This window comes from Camelus dromedarius, chromosome 27 (genome assembly GCF_036321535.1).
Source record: "Camelus dromedarius isolate mCamDro1 chromosome 27, mCamDro1.pat, whole genome shotgun sequence".
Taxonomy (NCBI): Eukaryota; Metazoa; Chordata; class Mammalia; order Artiodactyla; family Camelidae; genus Camelus; species Camelus dromedarius.
In genome coordinates, this window is record NC_087462.1 from 14,107,100 (window position 1) to 14,126,235 (window position 19,136).

The window sequence follows — 19,136 nt, forward strand, 5'->3', positions numbered from 1 at the left end:
AAATTTGTCTTGTCTGGTGTAAGTATAGCTACCCCAGCTTTCTTTTGTCTTCCACTTACATGGAATACCTTTTTTTCTTCCCTTCGCTTTGAACCTGTGTGTGTTCTTGAAGTTGAAGTGAGTCTCTTGCTGGCAGCATATAATTAGGCTGGTTTTTCATATCCATCCATTACTATATGCGTTTTGATTGGAGAATTTAAATCATTTACAATAAGAATATTATTAATGGGTAAAGATTTACTGATGCCATCGTATTAACAGTTTTCTGACTATTTTGTTGTCCTTTTTTTCCTTTCTCTCTTTCTTGTTGCCTTCATTTTGAATTGATTTTTTTGTAGTGGCATACTTTGATTCCATTCTGTTTTTCTTTTGTGTATCTATTGCTGGCTTTTGCTTTGCTATTACTATGAAGCTTACACAAAACATCTTATAGATATCATGGTCTATTTTACTCTAACATCTTTCACTGCAATTGCCTACAAAAATTCTACCCTTTTACACCCGCTCCTCACTTCTGTGTTCTATATGCCTGTTACCCAACACATGAGTGAATGAAAATCCTTCTGGGTTTCTTGGCATATGGTCCTGGATCCCTCAGCTCCTACAAAAGTATGTGTGTTTATGGATTGATGCCAAGTTATTGTTGTTGAGGGTATGGTATTACAAGGGACTTCTTATTCAACCATGTTTCTCTAAACTCCACTTCTTTCCAGAGTTACATATGTAAATATCTTTAGGATATCCTATGAATATTCCACATGCATCTTAAATTCAGTGCTCAAGTCAAATTTTCTTAAGTATATTCTCCCTCTATATTTCTGCTACTAGTTAATGGCATTGATACCCAAAATCAGTAAGTTGATTAGTGACTTTTGAACTTATCTGGAGTTATTCTTTAAAAATCCTCAGTCACTAAAGTCTGTTGATCTTGCTTTTAAAATATATTTTTAGGAAATATAATATCCTAAAAGATGTTACATATTTTCCACATAAATATTGCAAGACCCTCCTAATAAATCAACCCTCCACCCAATTAATCCTCTCTGTTGGCATTAGAATTATTTTCTGACAACTAAAGCAGTAAGAGATATTTTTCCTACTTAAAACATTTTGATGGCTTTATATTTATAGAAGTAATTTCCAAAAGGTATGCAGAATATAGATGTAGACTAGATCCAGATTAAATACTATATGTACTCTTTCCTAAACTAATCTAGACATCTATGGCCGAGGCACCATGGCTTGTTGACCTTTTTCCACTTTAAAAAGAAAGCATACCTTTTACTCTTATGGCACACTGCATGAGCAAGTAGAAACCTGATGCTGAGCAAAAGCAAAACTCAAGACATCAGTGTTAGTTTGAGAAAATGAATAAAGCTAATGACTAGATAACAAGTACCTTTGTGAGTCATACAGTTTACTATTTTTTGTTTCCAATAAAATTTGCCTACATTTTTTTGAGAAACAATACTATGTGATTTTGACAAAATATCTAAAACAATTGATATGAATTGAATGCCAGGGTAGAATATAATTCTTCCTTTGCCTATCTACATATTAATGGCCGAATTCTCAAGACTTATATCTGTGAAATAAAAATGAACATAGATTTGATGCTTACTTAACATTTTTATTTGTGGTAATATGAACTAATTATAAAACGTCTTAACATGGTTATTAAAGAATAAAGCTCAAATAAAATTTTGTTATTTTGAGTAATTCTTGATTAAAATCTATAATATTTTATGTTGTATAGCAGTAGCAATCTTTCTTAAAATTCAATCTAAAGGAAAACAATATCTGAAGTCTTTTGGGCACAGAAATTTTTAAAATCAATTTTTATCATTTTTAATAGAGCATTATGGTAGGATAGCTTATAAAAATATTCCAGGATATGACTGTAATGTCAGAAAAAATAACTCCATAGGGAAAATGGAGTAGAATTCAAGAAGAAAAATTAATGATATTAAGTTGTCAACTATTAAAGGTGAATTTGTTTATCTATTTTCAAAAGAGATGATGATTTTCATATTAACTATAGAAAATGGCTTTATTCAACATATTTAAGATTTATTTTAAATTCAGTGTTGTTTATAACTCCATAGAAGTCACATCCTTTGCTACTGAATTTATGATGAAAAATGTATGAGATCAACCTAATTTTAGGGGGTTTGTCAAGCAAAAAAGCCATAAAGACACTGAAACATAGAGTCAAGTTATTACTTGACTAAATTACTTATTTAGCTACACATATTTTATCATTTTACCTTTCTAAGGTCATGTCTCACCATTTACCTCTCATGTTTCAGTTGCACCTGTGAGTCATTGTGGTTTTACTAATCTCATAGATTCTCTGTCTTCTGCTTGAAATTGTCTTCCATCTCCTTTTTACTAGTCAGAAGCTGTATGTAACTTTGATGTTAATCACTTGACAGCCATTGTCACATTATAGACACACATTAATAAAAATGATTATCATTTACTGAATTCATAAGATGTGCCAGGCAGTGAGCTAAGCACTTTACAGAACCCACTTTCTTTAATCCTCACAACCATAGTGATTATGGAGCTGAGACTCAGAGAGGTCTGAAAACATACCTACAGTCCAATAGGAAGCAAGCTTTTTTGATTAAATGAATAATCAAATAAATCCCATTTTATCTGCTTGAATGTCAATATAATTCTTTTGGATGTATAATTTCTAAGAAGCAGTCCAGGCCCTATGAGCTTTTTGTTTTGTTTGTTTTATAAAGTTTTTAATAGGAAGTGTCATTACACTTGACTAATAATCTGTTTAATGCCCCTCTCCCCTGACAAACGATATGCTTCACTGAGTCAGGGTTTATGAATATCATATTCATAGCTTTGGACACAGTGACCAGCGTAGACAGTGTTCTCGGTGATTCATGCTGAATCCACAAATAGCTCATCCTTTTAGTTTTTAGTCAACCCTCATGGTCTTAGATCTGTAATCACCCTATTTTCTACTGTAGTTCACCCTTGAACAATGCAGGGATTAATCCACCGATAATTTATAGTTGGCCCTGCATATCCTCAGTTCCTTTGTATCTGAAGATTCAAAAAAAAACCGTGGAGAACTTTAGTACTTACTATTGAAAAATATGTCTGTATAAGTGGAATGATGCAGTGCAGACCTATGTTGTTCAAAGATCAATTCTACAACGTTTTATTTACTCTGGTCATTCTTCTATCAATCACTTTCTCGATTTTGTCATATCTGAATACTCCTGAATTATGCTTTACTGTTTCTCTTTACATTGACTGTTTTTATCTCCACCTTATTTATTTACAAAAAAGACTTTTTTTTTGTCACCAGTACTGATTGAATACCTGTATTGCTGATCATAAATACAGTGAAAACAAATACAAAACAGCATTATTAAAATCTAGCTGAATATGGTCATCAGTTATCCCTAAGGTTCTTTCTTTATGAAAGAGGAAGATTACCAGCAACTACAGAGGTGTTGAAAACAGACTAGCACCAAATTAGTACTTTCAACATGATTTAATCAGGACTGAAAGACCATTGAAAAGGGACTCACTTTTTCTTTGTTGTTCTACTTAGTTTAATGGAATGCTTGTGCGACCCTTTAAATTATCTTGGGTATTTTACTAGGTGGAGCTTGTAAAATGCTTAGCCCAGGGCCTGGGTATATTTCGTATATTCAACAAACACCAGGTATTGTTATAAATATATCACACTTTGTAACACAGCTGTAAATAACCCTATTTTGATCTTACGGAATAGAATCAAATAGGATCCCTGTCCCTAGAGCTGTAGTTCACTGACACTGTCAATCCTTTTACGGTAATCCCTGCCCACTACCATGAATGTTAATATGTATAAGATTCCTAGCAAAGAAAGGCACTGGGAATTTCTAGAGAGTATTAAACTAAATTGAAAAAAGAGTGGGAAAAGAGGGCTATATTGAGTTTGATTTAGTAAGAAGACAGAAGCCACTGAATCAGTGACCACCTTCAACAGAGCCTGCCTCAGGATGTCACACTGTTAAGCAAAGAGCAATGGTGTGTAACACTTTCTGGAAACTGAAAGAGGAGAAAGGAAATTGGACTTTAGTAACTTGTTCACAGTCATTCAAAAAGTGGATATTCTTGATACCTAAAAAAATACTGATTACAAATTTATTGCTTGATGCATTAGATGCTGCTGAGAAATTGTGTTTAATTCCAATCATAATTAATATTCACTGAGAATATGGTTATTAAAAATATGCAGCGACAAAAAATAGACAAAAATAAAACGCACACATTTCATACTAACAAAGTTGTTATGCCTTTCACATTTTATTAAATTTCCTGTTTTACAAACCCAAAACAAGAAGCATTAGGATTCCTCCAAATACTCTAATCTATGTGAATCTCACACCTAGACTACTTCTAATAATTAATTAATTAGATTAATTAGGGAGGGAAAAATAAGCATGACTGTTTGTGAATTCATAGCAAATACACTTTTACATAACTAAAAAGTCAAGTACGTAACCTGGGTTTGGGAAACTGCCACCATCCATAGAAGAGGTACTGCCAGAACACTCTCAGTGTCCAGATGAACTTGACATTTGTAAAAGGAAGAGTAATGAAGTTTGCTGTCATTAACTGTGAAGGCGTGAAAATGACCGAAAACCCACAAGTTGACAAAGCACACCCTATTTATCAACCCCCTGTTTGAACTGTGTCTCTTTTTTAACATAGAAGCACTACCTGTGTCAGTGCTTTCCTCTCCAAAACCTTAAATTGTTTTCAGAGAAATCAGCAGTCTGTGACATTGCTTTAACATAGAAGGACAAGGTTGTCGGGGCTTAAGATATCTGATGGGGAGTACCCAGAGTCCCTGTTCCCTTAAAGACAGGGTCAGATCCTTTGATGACTAATACCTGTTTGGGGAGCCTTTGAGAAACTACTAACAATTTTAAAAAGAAGGCAACACGTATTTGAAATGGTTATTCCTTATATTTTGAAATGCTGTACTTGTAAGAAGTTGTTACTTGGTTCATGAGTTGGTTATTAGGTTTGTGTCATATTTTTTGTTTGTGTATTGTGGTAAAATATACATAACATAAAATTTTTATGTGTACAATTTTAAGTGTACAATTCAGTAGCGTTAAGTGCATTCGCATTGTTGTGCAACCATGATCACCATCCACCTCCAAAACTCTTCATCTACCAAAACTCACTGTGCCCCATTAAATGACTTCCTATTACCCCAACTCCTGCTCGTGGCAACCACCATTCTAACTTCTTTCCTTGTGAATTACACAACCTTAAATACTTCATATAAATGGGTCTATATAATATTTGTCCTTTTGTGACTGGTTTATTTTACTTAACATAGTATCTTCAAGGTTAATTCATGTTGTAGCACTCGTCAGAATCTCAGTCATTTTTAAGGCTCATATATTCCATTGTAGGCATATATCACATTTTGTTTATCCATTTATCTGTTGATGAATACTTGGTTGCTTCCACCTTTTGGCTTTTCTGAATAATGCTACTATGAACATGCATGTATGTATATGAGTCCCTGCTTTTAATTTTTTTTGTGTATATACCCATAAGTATATATTGCTGAGCATGTGGTAATTCTGTGTTTAATTTTTTGAGGAACCTCCATGCCATTATGGCTTATTTTTATCTGAAGGAATCCAGAAATCCATACTGTTTTTTGTGTGTGTGTTTCACTTCCCATCTCACTCTCTCCTCACCATCAGCACCATGCACACACACTCTTCCTTTCCTCTTTATTCAGATTAGTTTTAGCAGGGGAGAGTCATTATGAAGCCCATTAATCTTCATTTTTCACAGCAAGATTCATTTTATAGGACTGGAAAATGCAGAAATGGAACCACATAGCACTTCGTCAGCAGCTAGGATTTCTAAATGTGATGCCGAGTGAAAATTAAACACCAGAGACCAGACAGCAGCTCTAATAACTCAGTAATTTCTAAATAAATAGACTGAGATTGATGGAAATGAAAACAGTTTTCTCTAACAAGGGAAAGTGTGCAGGGTAGTAATATTTGCCTCAAATATGCTTTGCATAAGGGATTAAAATTCCTGAAAGCCTCTCATTTCCCCATCAGAGAGTTTGTTTCTTCTATCAGTCAAACGGTGGTTAATTATCATATTTCAAGGAGCAGCTCATTAATTCATTAACTAAAAATAACTAGATATTTATGTAGGAAGATAACACATAATAACGGATAACTTGAATGGCTCTGCCAACGTAAATTTTCTTCCAATTTCATGAAAGTTTCAGGAGGTGATTGCAAGCTAAAAGTTTATACCAGCTGTTAATTTCCACTTCAAGAATTTAAGAAATTTTGAGTTTGGAATGAAATAAATTTAAACCTACATCCCTAAGGAAAATCCTTCTCTTTCCATTTGATCAATTTTGTTTGGCTGTTAGGTGTTGAGAAAGTAAGGTATAATCAAGGGAATAAGAAACTGGAGACGAGAGAAATAAAGTATTAAAATGACAAAGTAGGTCAAGGATCTTGAAAAAGGTAATAGGAGGGGGAAAAGGCACCAAGAGAACTGAGGACCTTATTTTTTCTCTCCTCAATTGCAAAATATGCCCCTAATTTCCAAGAAAAAACCTGTATTTTTAGCATACGACTTTAAAAGCTTCTGCAGCAAAGCTAACTCTTTTGCACTTAAAATACTAACGATTGAGAAAGTGTACTTTTCTTTTTAATTACTTTATTGGAAAATATTCACCAAAAAGCACATATGATATATGATATTTATGATGAATTATAGACTAGGGATTAAACAAACACCAGTATCCACTGTGCAACTAAGAAAAGTATCATTCTAATTTAGAGAAAACTTGATTTACGCTTAAAATCTCATGACAGATGTTATGAGTATGTTTTTACAGCACTGACGCAATTTCAACTACTGTATTTTATTTATATATAAGGAACAGAGTTGAGATCATCTGGAAAGGGGGATTTTAAAGATGGAAGGTAAAACTCAATTTGCATATCAATTTACATAATCCTTTAAATGCTATTGACTCCATCAAAGAAAAGAGGATCAATCTTCCCAAAGATGCCTAACATTTCTACATAGGCATGAAGAGCTCTGACTTTTGCCCTTGTCCCCACATTTTTCTTGCTGACTACCTCTGAAGAAAGTATCATGCACTGCAAAGATATGTTACCAGTTATAAATCTGTTTGGAGTATCTGGTTTAATTTAAAGTTTCCCTTTCACATCTCTACAACTTCAACTGAGAGGAACATTTGTAATACATAAGTATAATGATTGAGATTGGCCCTATGCCACAGTGAAACTAAGTCTGACTTAAAACTTTTCAGTTTTTACTGCTTTACAATGATCACAAGAAGGAGTTTCCTCCAGGAAGCCTTCCCTGATCCTGTTAGTGCAGTGTATATTGCTGTTCCTCTGTCTTCTCGGCATCCCTTGTGCTCCCCTTGACCCTGTCCCTCAGGAACTATAGTACAACATAACACTGAACCGTGATTGTCAGTTAACGTATTGCATTTCTCGTCATGGGACCTGCTAATTCTGTAATGGCAGGAACTCTCCCTTTTGTAAGCTATATCCCAATAAATAACCTTAATGCAGTGCTTGCCCCTTAGTTGACAACTGTTCATTGTGCAATGGCATTGATCTCTGAACAGAAACATCCATTCTGGATCTGTGCATAGAATCACCTATTTCCTTTGAAGTTTAGGAAACTTATGTTTATCAGCTTTTTACAGCATAGCCACTGAGTATAGAAGCACAGATGGACATATTTTAAAATAGTGTTATATTGTTTCACTATTCTATGTGTTGTTCTTGTGGACTAGTGGACTTAGTCTACATCAGTGCTCCTCAAAATGTAATGTGCAAAACAATATTGTGAAGAATCTGTTAAAATTGAGATTCTGATTCTATGGGTCTGGAGTGAGGCCTGAGAGTCTATATTTCTAACAAGCTCCCAGATGTTATCAGTGCTTCTGTTCAGTGGACCACACTTTCCTTGAGTAGCATCATTTTATAGAAAATGTTGTTTGCCATTACATCACCTATAGTTGTTTCCTCAAGATACAGATATAAAGAAATGACCAAAAAACAGGAGGAGGAGGAGGAGAAGGAGAATAAGAAGAGGAAGAAGTCCCATCCTATTAACAGCGGCAACCACGTTTGCTTTATAATATACCTATGTAGGAGCTTTGCATTTGGGCAAAAGAGAGCCTTGGAACAACACTACCAAATTATAAGCAAAGGCTTAGACCAAAATATGCTTTGGATAAATATTGAGGATTTAGTAATAAGATGACTAATAAAGCACCTCTTTTAGAGGATTGGATACAGTTGAAAGCTCCTGTGTTGGATGATGGACTTTAAAAGCAGAGATGAAAATCAACAATTCATAATAAAGAGGAAAATGGTGGCAGGAAGAAAACAGGCTCTCAGAAAAGAATTCAAAACTCAGTTCTGAAATTGGAAGAAAATAAGACTCTGTTGTACTAGGAGAAGGAATGAGAAAGAATCTTTTGCAGAAAAACAAGAGTGAAAGCAAGCCTGGAAAGAAGGTCCAGATACCTAAATTCATTTTTTCAGTATATATTAAGGAATAACTATACGTCAGGCACTTGATTAGGCTTATGGAATAGAAAGTTGAGTAAGACGTTAGGAAATGTACAGTTCCTTTGGGTTGGACATACACAGAAGTGAAAATTACAATAAATTTGTGCTATAAAAGACATGAAATGGGCATTTTATAATTAAAATGGGAGTATATGATTGCTTGACTTTCATAGTCAAGTGTTTGGGGTAGACATACCTGGGAAAGGTAACAAGTAGAAGCCACTTGAGCTAAATATTAAAAGATGGAGACGTATCCCATTCTGTGCTCCTCTGCACCCCCACCAACAGAAGAAGGAGCATTCCAGGCAAGGGAAAACACTGGAAAACACAGGTAAAGATGTAACTGACCTGGGCTTGGGGCGATTGGTTCTACTAAGGAAGGCAGACAACTGTGCATGATTATCGGAGTGTGCAGGAGGGAGGGAGAGAGGTAAACAGAGAGAGAATATGTCTACAAATTCTTTTGGGGAGGAGAAGAGAGGGCATTTTGGATTTTGTTGGTTAAAAGAGGGCTATTTTTATACTTACAGAGAGCTGTTTGGGGCAACATCTTCAAGCTTGCTTAGAAAAGAGAAATACTAGTGGTGAAAACAGACAAAACAGAAGAGAGATATACAGAACCAAGAAAAGAGTGATCAGAAAAATGTAATTTGATGCAACACTTTATAATCTATACACATTAAATTTTCAGAGAGAGGAAACAAGGAAATTTGAGAAATAGTAATATCCTACTACAGAAACTTTGGTCTGAAGTATATCCTATTCTGAGATGCAGGTCATAGGTTAAATCATAAAGTGAAATTCTGTTACAGTGTTTATGTTGTTTCATTGAATTGAATGATATTAGTTATGAAAGTAGTCATTATAAATGTATAAGTATGTATAATTTGCATTAAAACATTTCTTAAAACAGCCCCTCCCCGCAAATCTTTATGATTAGCCTGGATGGGAATAATGGTAGAATAAAGCTCTGTTTTGATTTTGATTTCTCCTGTTACTTTACTTTTTTTTTCCATAAAATGATAGAATTAAGCAATTACACAGTAAATTGAAGAGACCAATCATTTTTAAGTGAAATCCCAAATAATAATAACACACCATAAAAGGAGAGATGTATAAATGCAAAGTAACAGCTTTAATACATATGGTTATATCCTGTCTCTGTCTTCCATCAGCCAGTATATTCCAACGAATGACACAGAAAAGGGAAATGAGTCTGGCTTTGCAATTGACTTGCAAATAGCATCACAGGCAACTGGAATTCAATGGAAAACTAGAGCAGATAGACGTTTCTCATTGACTTTCATTAGACGTGCAGCCTGAAATATGAGTGAGAAGACAGTGCCTAGGGGTTTGGCCTTGTCTTTCTGCAGGAGAACGAGCAGAAATAGGGAGAGCAGTAGAGTCACATCAGGGAAATGCTTAAAAACAGAATGTTAATTTTTCCCTTAAATCACTGTTTACAAAACAAGTAGAATCAATAGGGAAGAATACCAATTTACCATTCTCAAAGCAATATTCCTGAAAATAATTAACAATGTTTCAGTAGAGTAAAAATTTTTCTTCAGTGAAATAATTTATATTTAGCCACATATATATACATGTATATACATATACATACATATATATATTTTTTTCTTTCTAGGCAGGTATTATCCACTCTTCAATCCTGGGCACTGGCATTTTATAAGAATATGCTCCTGGAGTACTTTATAATTCACATCTTGCATAAAATCAGATAAATGTTGACAACTGAGAGATTTCCATTTACCTGCCAATGGCTTACTGCCTAGCATTATTAGTAACAACACATTCTGCAATTTGAAATTATATGATAACTGACATACTTTACATTATTTTGGATTTTGCACGTAAAATTGGTTTCACATTAATGTATGCTACACTATTTCAAATTAATGTAATTTCAAATTCATATACACATATATTTTTAAAGACATATTTGGAGTTTTATTTCCAAAACTTAGCCTAATTTAACCTTAATTTAAGCTGAAAAGGTTGTCTCCTTATCTATTTGTTGACCCTTCTGTGTTTCTCAAAGAAATTAAAGCTGAAAGAATTAAATGCTTCTATGAGATAGTAATAAAATGCTGACCTTAATATTGTATATTTGGATATAAAATCTCATTAGAATTGTTACTTGTCTTCAGTCTTAAATTTTTAATACAATTAGGTAGACGAATGACTTTTAAATTTTGTATTATTAGCTGAATAGTCACGCATGGTTCTTATTATTCGTGTTACCATAGTTATTTTCCTTTTAAGACCATGACTTTCACAGTACGTATCAAGGTGGTATTATTACACAAAACTTGACAGGATAGTTCTATGTAGCACACTCAATAATTAAGATTGCTTGAAAATTGCTAAAAGCGTATGTGCCCATGAAGAGAAACATCTATTTAATAATCTTTTTATTTCTATTAAAAAATGCCCTTTCTTACTAAAAACTTAAGGGTTTTGTACCATTGTCAAAGACAAAGTTGTCTCAGTTTATAGAATTGATGGATAGATATCATAAGATAAATTACCAAACAATCCTGACAGAAGAAACAATATGTATGTTTCTTAAAGGTTATTTTCACAACACTCTTTAGAATGTAAGCATGTTTTTGTTGTTTTTCTATCCAATAATGAGAAAATTCTAAACTTAAATAGTAGCAGGTAGAAAATATATATCTACCATATAACTGATGGAGTAATTAAATTTGTTTCACTCTAAGGGAATCTTTTGTAGATGAAATAAATGACTTAAAGTTCTCTTCCTGTAAATAAGCACTTTTTAAAAAACAGGGCCATAACTAAACCAGTACTTTGCATAATATCATCACTAAGAATGATAGGGGTTTTATGAATTTGTGTAATAAGCTCTTTAGAACACATGACTACAGTCCTTATTTATTTCATCAGAGAAATCCAAACTGTTATTACCAATATTAAATCTAATCATATTATGTCCTAAAACATTATTTGAAATCATTGACCTGGCGTGCAGGCAAATGATCATAAAATGTTCTCTTAAGCACATTATAGAGGAAACAAACACCCTAACCATCATTTCTGACAGAGGACAGAGTTTAAAAATGCTACTAGATGTCAGCCCAGCTTGGGCTTACAGAATTAATGAAGAGCAAATGTTCTAGGTGACGTGCACGCATGACATTCTCTCTGTGGGATGACCTTCATTCTCCCTCAGTTAGCTAATGAGGATTTCTTTGTTATTTTTCTAGCTGAAGGACCTCAGGGCCTTGTATCATTATTGAGTGAACACAATGTCACCTCAGCTGGCAGAAATGTTTCATCTCTTGTCAGGAAGAGACGTTTCCTTATGTCATCTGGAGAAAGCACACCAGAAGGACTGGCAATTGAGACCAGACATTTCAATCAGTAAACTCAACCCAGTGGAGATGTTTAACCTGCTGGTATTTTTTTGGATCAGGATATCTGATCGCACTTGTGTAACTCTTGGAGTTTAGGATGTTTGCTATGAATGAAGGAAAAGTCACATTAGTCTATACTCAGGATATTTCTTATATAGTAGTAAATGTTATTCAGTTAGGAGGACATCTGTTTTTTATGATATATCACCCAAATAAGTAAATGGGCACTTTTGATCCCCAAATTACATTGACACAACCTCTCTAACCCAAATTCCCAAGTAGATTCAGCTGATGGGCACACAAAGAGGGAAGAGAGAGAGGACAGAAGAACTATGTAACAGCTTACCAAGTAAGATACCAGCATGACATCTTCCTTTTAACCTTCAGCTTTGTGTGTGTGTGTGTGTGTGTGTGTGTGTGTGTGTGTGTGTGTGTGTTTAACAGTAGGAATAACAACAAGCATTGGGGGATACTAATGAACATCAGAAGGTGCTATGTAAAATGACAGTCATAACTTACATCAACAAGTCCTTTGGAACGCAGGTTTTCACGGAGCTTGCATATTAGTTCTGACTCTTTGCACTGAAATGCGTTAGGATGTGGATATAACTCTCCCTGGGTTAAGTCCTATCATTTAACTATTGAACTCTCTCCAGTCTTCTGAGTGCTATACAGGGACTTGTCAATATAAAGTACTAACAAATGAAAAGTATAAAACTTGTGGGGTTTTGGTGATTAATAGCATCAGTGGTGAATGGCTGAAGTTATACAAGTTTGTAAGTAAGAAATGGCCTCACGTTTTAAATTAGAAGAAGGTTTCAGCCAAGATGTTCCATGATACAGCTAATAAAGATTTGACTTCAGGTTGCTAGAGTAGCAGATCTGGCTACAGTAATGCCTAACTTATAAATTTGGGCAACAGAAAAACTTGCTGAGCTTCAGTTCCCTCATTTCTGAAAATGGAGATAGAAAATGTGCTGGAGCTCCTAGAGGGTTAATTAAACGATATTCAGTATGAGAAACTGCTTCGAAAACTTAATTTAGAGTCTCCCATCATTTATCAATGTTATAATCAGTGTTTATAAATTTTGTCAATTACCTTGATGCTTCAATCAAATAGATTGAGTTGAGAATTCTAGCCAAACCATGAAGAATTTATAACTCAAATATAAGATTGTGCTAAGTGCCTAATTAACTGGGTATATCAACCGTGTTTCTGGCTTCTGTAAACTTGATGCTTTAATATCTGTTCTGTATGCATATGGTGAACATGCCTTATTTGGGACAACTAGATAATGCGTTTGGGTCATCTTGCTTTGGCTCCTGCCCTCCTTATCCCCTTCCTGCCAGAAGTCCTCTTTCCAGAGCTACACTTTTCAAATACAAACCAACGAATCTAGAGTCCACACCCCGCAACCACCTAACTTACTGGGCTCTCACAATCAAGCCCCCATCCGCCTGCGCTAATCACTGCAGGACCCAGGACTACACAACAGGGACAGCCCCTATGCCTCTGAGCTTGCTGAAATTTTTCAAACTAGCCAGCTCTAATCCTGATAGCTCTGCCTCGCCCATCCCTTTCCACACAAATCACAATAAAGGTTCTTGCCCACAGTTTGTCCCTCTCCCCCTGCCTCGTGACTGACTTTGGTGCTTCTCTGTGTGCCCCCCTCCCCTATGCTGTGGTAGGGCATGTCCCCTCCTTCCTCTTGGGAACTGTGAGTAATAAAATCTCTTTCAATGGCCAATTGTCTCCTCATCTGCTGGCCTTACTATACCCCAGATTTTCTATTAATATACTATATTTTCGATCACTGGGTTCTGAAAGTCATTGGCATATCTGTTACATTTAAGTGCATCAGGACTAGATAAGACCCACCTACGGGACCAGCGTATATGGTACAAGTTATCACATTATCACAAAGTGAACACCCATGTAACTACTACCCGTGTCAAAATGAATATTATCAACGACCAAAAGCATCCCTCATGTCACCTCCCAGTCAATACATACTTGAAGGATATTCCACCGAGTATATACTTTTTTAATTTGGAAGTTATTTGCCTTTAGCAGACTGGAGATAATCAAGCCAAGTCTTCTGGATTTCATTTTTCCTGTTGGAAAGATAACTGCCATTCTGTTACTCCTTTGATCATAATATTTATTTTTCTCCCTTCTGGCTGTTTTAAAATTTTTATCTCTTATTCTCTTCAGATGTGCTATGAGGTGACTAGGTGTGGATTTCTATTTATTTGTTCTTTCTTCCTGTATTTATAAAACTTTGTGAATACTTGGTTTGATATGTTTAATTAGTTTCAGAAAATTCTTGGGCATTACCTCTTCAAATACTACTTCTATCTCATTGTTTTTCTCCTCTCCATCCATAAATCCAAACCTTTCCCTCGTATCTTCTATATTCTTATTCTTTTTTGCAGTTTCTGTTCTTCAATCACTCCATTTTTCTTTTTCTTTTTTAACATATATTTTCTTTCAGATCATTAATTTTCTCCTCAGCTGCATTCAGTCTGCTCATGATCTTGTCATCTAAATTTCTAGTTCAGTAATTCCCATTTTTGAACACTGTCTGCCAAAATTATCAATCTTGTCTTTTATATCCTTGAAAATAGTACATAGAGATAGTTTAAAGTCAAGATTTGAGGATTCTAATATCTGGAATTTCTGTTTACCTGTATAATTGTCTGCTGTATGTGCTAGGTTTGTGGGGTTTTCGGGTTTTTTGGTTTTGTTTTGATTGTCTCTTGTTCCCTTGTGTGCATGGATATTATTTATCTTGTACTTACAGAACTTTTAAAGAAATATTGAGACCTCTCAATTTTCTTGAGAAAGTTATCTTACCTTACCTTATTCATTCATTATTTTCATTTGCCCTTGGCAGTGTCTGGAACCAGATCACTTCGGTCACATTTTAGATTGTCTTAATTATTAAGGTGATTCAGAGCTGAGTTGAAATCCTCATCAGCACCTATTCCCTCTCTTTCTCTTACTACTAAGGTATAGCCATTTGAGATACAAACTCAACATAAAGAAGGATCATCTGGGAACCTTTATTGACGGATAGTCTGTTCTTGAACCCAGATGCTTTCAAAAACATTGTTCAACCTCTCAGCAGTCCCTAAACAGATGGATGGTCAATGCCCGCAGGAGAAAAGCAATCCTTAAATACCAGGCATACTCCTTAGACCCTCCCCGCCCTTGTCCTGGCCATGGTGTCCTGGGGGCACCCAGCTCTTCTCATTGTCCTCATTGTGCAGATTGTTCTAAATCACTGAGGTTTCATTAGCAGAGGTCTCTCAAATGCTGTACTTTTAAAGTTTGCCACCTTTTCCCTTTAGATCAAAGTATAAAGCACACAATACATAATTTGAGATTTCAGTAAATTATGTAAAGGCAATTATGGCTTGTTGATGACAGTATGTACCTTTAAAATCCAGTTGACTGGAATATACATCCCACAAAATATCCCAAATACCGTAAAACTTTCCTTTTGAAGCTACTGTATTAATTCTCCATATTGGCATTCTTCCTTGTTTATACATTATGAATACAAGCAAACCTTGTCCATATAATAATTTCTAAGCTACCTCATAATATGATTTTCAAATCAAGCAATTATGGCTAAGTAGCTGATTCTGAATAACTTATTCAGGCTTTTTTTTTTTTTCAACTTCAAACAAAATTCTTTAAATTCATTTGAACACTTCCCATATTTCAAAGGTCTTAATGGACATTGTGTTCATAGGGGATAGGGAAATCCTCATGAATTTAATTAGAATAATTTTTAACCCCCATCTGCTTTTTGAACTGTGATCACCTGGAGTACTAGAAATTCCAGAGACACTAGGATCAGACCTGAATTTGAGCTCAGTTCTCCCATTTAGTAGTTCTATGACTTTGACTGAAAAATTCATTCTCTCTTTGTCTAAATTTATCCATTTCTCAAAATGGGGATGGGACCATTACCATTCCATGCAATTAATAATATATAACACACACTTACTAGACTTTACAAATATCATTGTTTTTTCTTTGAAATATTAAAAAAGATGGTGCCTTCTTTTGTGACCTTTAGCCAGGTACTTATTTTGAGAAAACACTATAAAACCAAGTCTTTATATACGTATATATCTATCTAAGATTATATCTAAGATTTTATATATATATATATATATATAAAATCTAAGTTTATCTTTCATGCAAAAGACAGGACCTTCTCTATAATGCCCTCACTTTTAACCCAAAATAGATAGATCATACCATAAGACTTTTACTGGGTAAGAAAGGAGGATGATCTAGAATATCTCAATATGATAAAGAACGTGTGCTCTTACCGGGGTTATCACTCATGACGTACTCATGAAGCTTGCCTCAGGGCTACGTCAAGGCTAGCATGAACATGGACGAACGTTTGAAGCCTCTACGTTGTGGAACCCACATTGCTATAGTGACTATGGAGTAGGAATGTCTCACACAGAACATAGTGAAGCAAGACACACCTTCCATGAACCAGAACCAAAACAAAAACAAGATAAAATAGAATAGCCTGTGATAGTTTCATGTGTTCAAAGGGCATGCTGAGATTGATTCTGAAACATCTTTCTTATTCCTTAAAAACCCTTCAGAATATATACTGCTGTGCTGTGAATTCCTTTCTGTGTATTTTAGTACTTGACCTTCATAGAAAAGATGGGCACTCAGTTAGACTCAGTTTAAACATCGTAAGTCCCAACAAATATCCAAGGAACTTGCCACCTGGTATTGGGGACTTCTTGGTATACTGTTCTCAGCTGGCTTTCCAGTAGGAAATAGCTTGAAATTGTTCTTCATATGTGTGCTGAATTATATGAATATGCACATCAAAGAAAATGATGGTACAAGAAAAACTTACTCTGAGAACAATGAAATTACTTAGCTATTTAGTATGAGATCTATTTAAAATTTTCATTCATCTACTTTTGAAAACAAACAAAAATGTTCAGGCATGGGCTAATAAGCATATAAAGCTTCATATTTTTGTCCCTGTCTGTTTCATATCATTAGGTTATCGCAAGCCTTAAGATGATATAGTACATCCCAGGTAATGTAATCCATTGTAGTAGGCAGTATGTTAGGATGTTGGAAAATTGAGAATCTGTTATTCTTTTATGTTGGCCACCTGCTATCATGTTAAAGTTAATGACCCAGGACTGAAGAATGAAAAGAAATGCAGATTTAAAAAGTAAAGAAATGTTATAATTTGTATTATACCTTCTGAATAAAATCTTCATTAAAGAAAATCATTTCAATTTATGCAGAGTTCTGACTCAGAGTCTGCAGCCATCATCAATAAGAAAATTTTCTGATGGTCAAGTAGACTTTTGTTTGTTATGTTTTTACTATTTTCTTTTGATGAGACCCATTGTCTGATTCCTACGTGTACCTCAAATATTATTTGAGAGGCAAGGATTTCAGTTCAGGGAAGAATGACAGAAAGAAGGTCTAGTGGGTTTTCATGGAAATAAAAAGACCAGAATACAAAAGAATAAGTAGAAGAATATGAAAAACCTAAATATGAGCATGTATCCTATCCACCTGGTCCATAAGTGATACGACAGTAAGTTAAGAACCAATTATTCTCCAGAGCAGGGCATTTCATCTAGAGTCCTTCAAGAAAGTCATCTTTATTTCATTTTTTTGAAAGTCTAAGTTGGAAAGAATCAAGTTAAAGTCTTTGTCTTTTATTTTGTGGTTTTATAAGTTGGTGAATTACAGTCAAGTTAAAAACTTTCTCTAGAGAGCAGCATGGAGGTTACCACATACTGACTTTGAGTAGATGTTCTTACTGCTTTAGTCTTCTCATCTCTCCAGCATTAAAAAATAACCAGACTGCTCTTTAATATGTCATGATTTTAGTTTTTTATCATAAATGATACTCTAAGATGTTATAATTTATATACTTTATTGTTTTTACTTTATTACTTTATTATTTATTTTTATGCTATGGTTTTTATGTCAAAAATAAGTCTAAAATACCTGTTAGCTGCTAGTTATTGGGACACAAGTGTTTACTATACATTCATTTCAGATTCCTTTAGGAGACATATTAATACAATAAAGAGCAGATGAGCGAGCATACGGTTTGTTAAATCATGTTTATAATAATTAAATCCAGATCACATTTAAATAAAGGGTCAGTGACACATAAGTTAGAAACTTTGATTTAACGTTTTTAGTGGTAAGACGTTCAGGGCATTGCTACCAATATGAACAGAAAAGCCACGTGCCAACTAAAGAATTCTAATTATTAAATTGTTAAAAACACAGCACTGCGTAAGAAGGTAGCACATTTCAAAAATATGTTTAGTGCTTCTCTGAAATCTTTACCAGATGGCCACAGTTGCTACAAATCCATGACAAGTTCAAAACTATTTCTCAATCTAGGATACACAGAAAACAACAAAAATATGTGGACAACAGTTAGCACAGATAACGTGAAAATACACATAACACTAGCATAAAAGCCATTTATATATCATTTTTTAAACTTCCTAAATCTAACCTATCTTGGAAGGGTCATGTGCATTGATTTCCTAATCTAATAAACCAATGAAAATGTATTGAAGTTTTAAAATATAGATTATTTGGAAATGAGACCTTTAGAAACCACCTCCTCAATAGTATTTTCACTTAGAATTGTTACTCATTTATGCCATTCACAGCAGCCTCCTAGATAAACAGTCTTCAGCTCTTCTCAGAATTGCCCATTACAGGTTTCTGTGGTCTACCCCAGTTCTTGTAAACCCCCAGCATGGAAGCAGGACTTGCTGATCTCCGTTTTATCAGGTGAATCTTACGTCTCAAAAATACCAGCATAGACCACTGAGACCTGTAAGGAAGGACAATTGTATTTGCTTTCTTTACACTTCACATTAGAGAATGATACTCAGTTTGGAGGATTGTGGTCATTGAAAGAGGTACCAGTAATCCCAAGACATAGTACACATTTAAAATAAAATATATAGGCCTAGGGAAACAAAAATGAATTAAAAAGAAATCTAGGTTAATAGAAGTCCCATGTAAAAATTTATATAACAC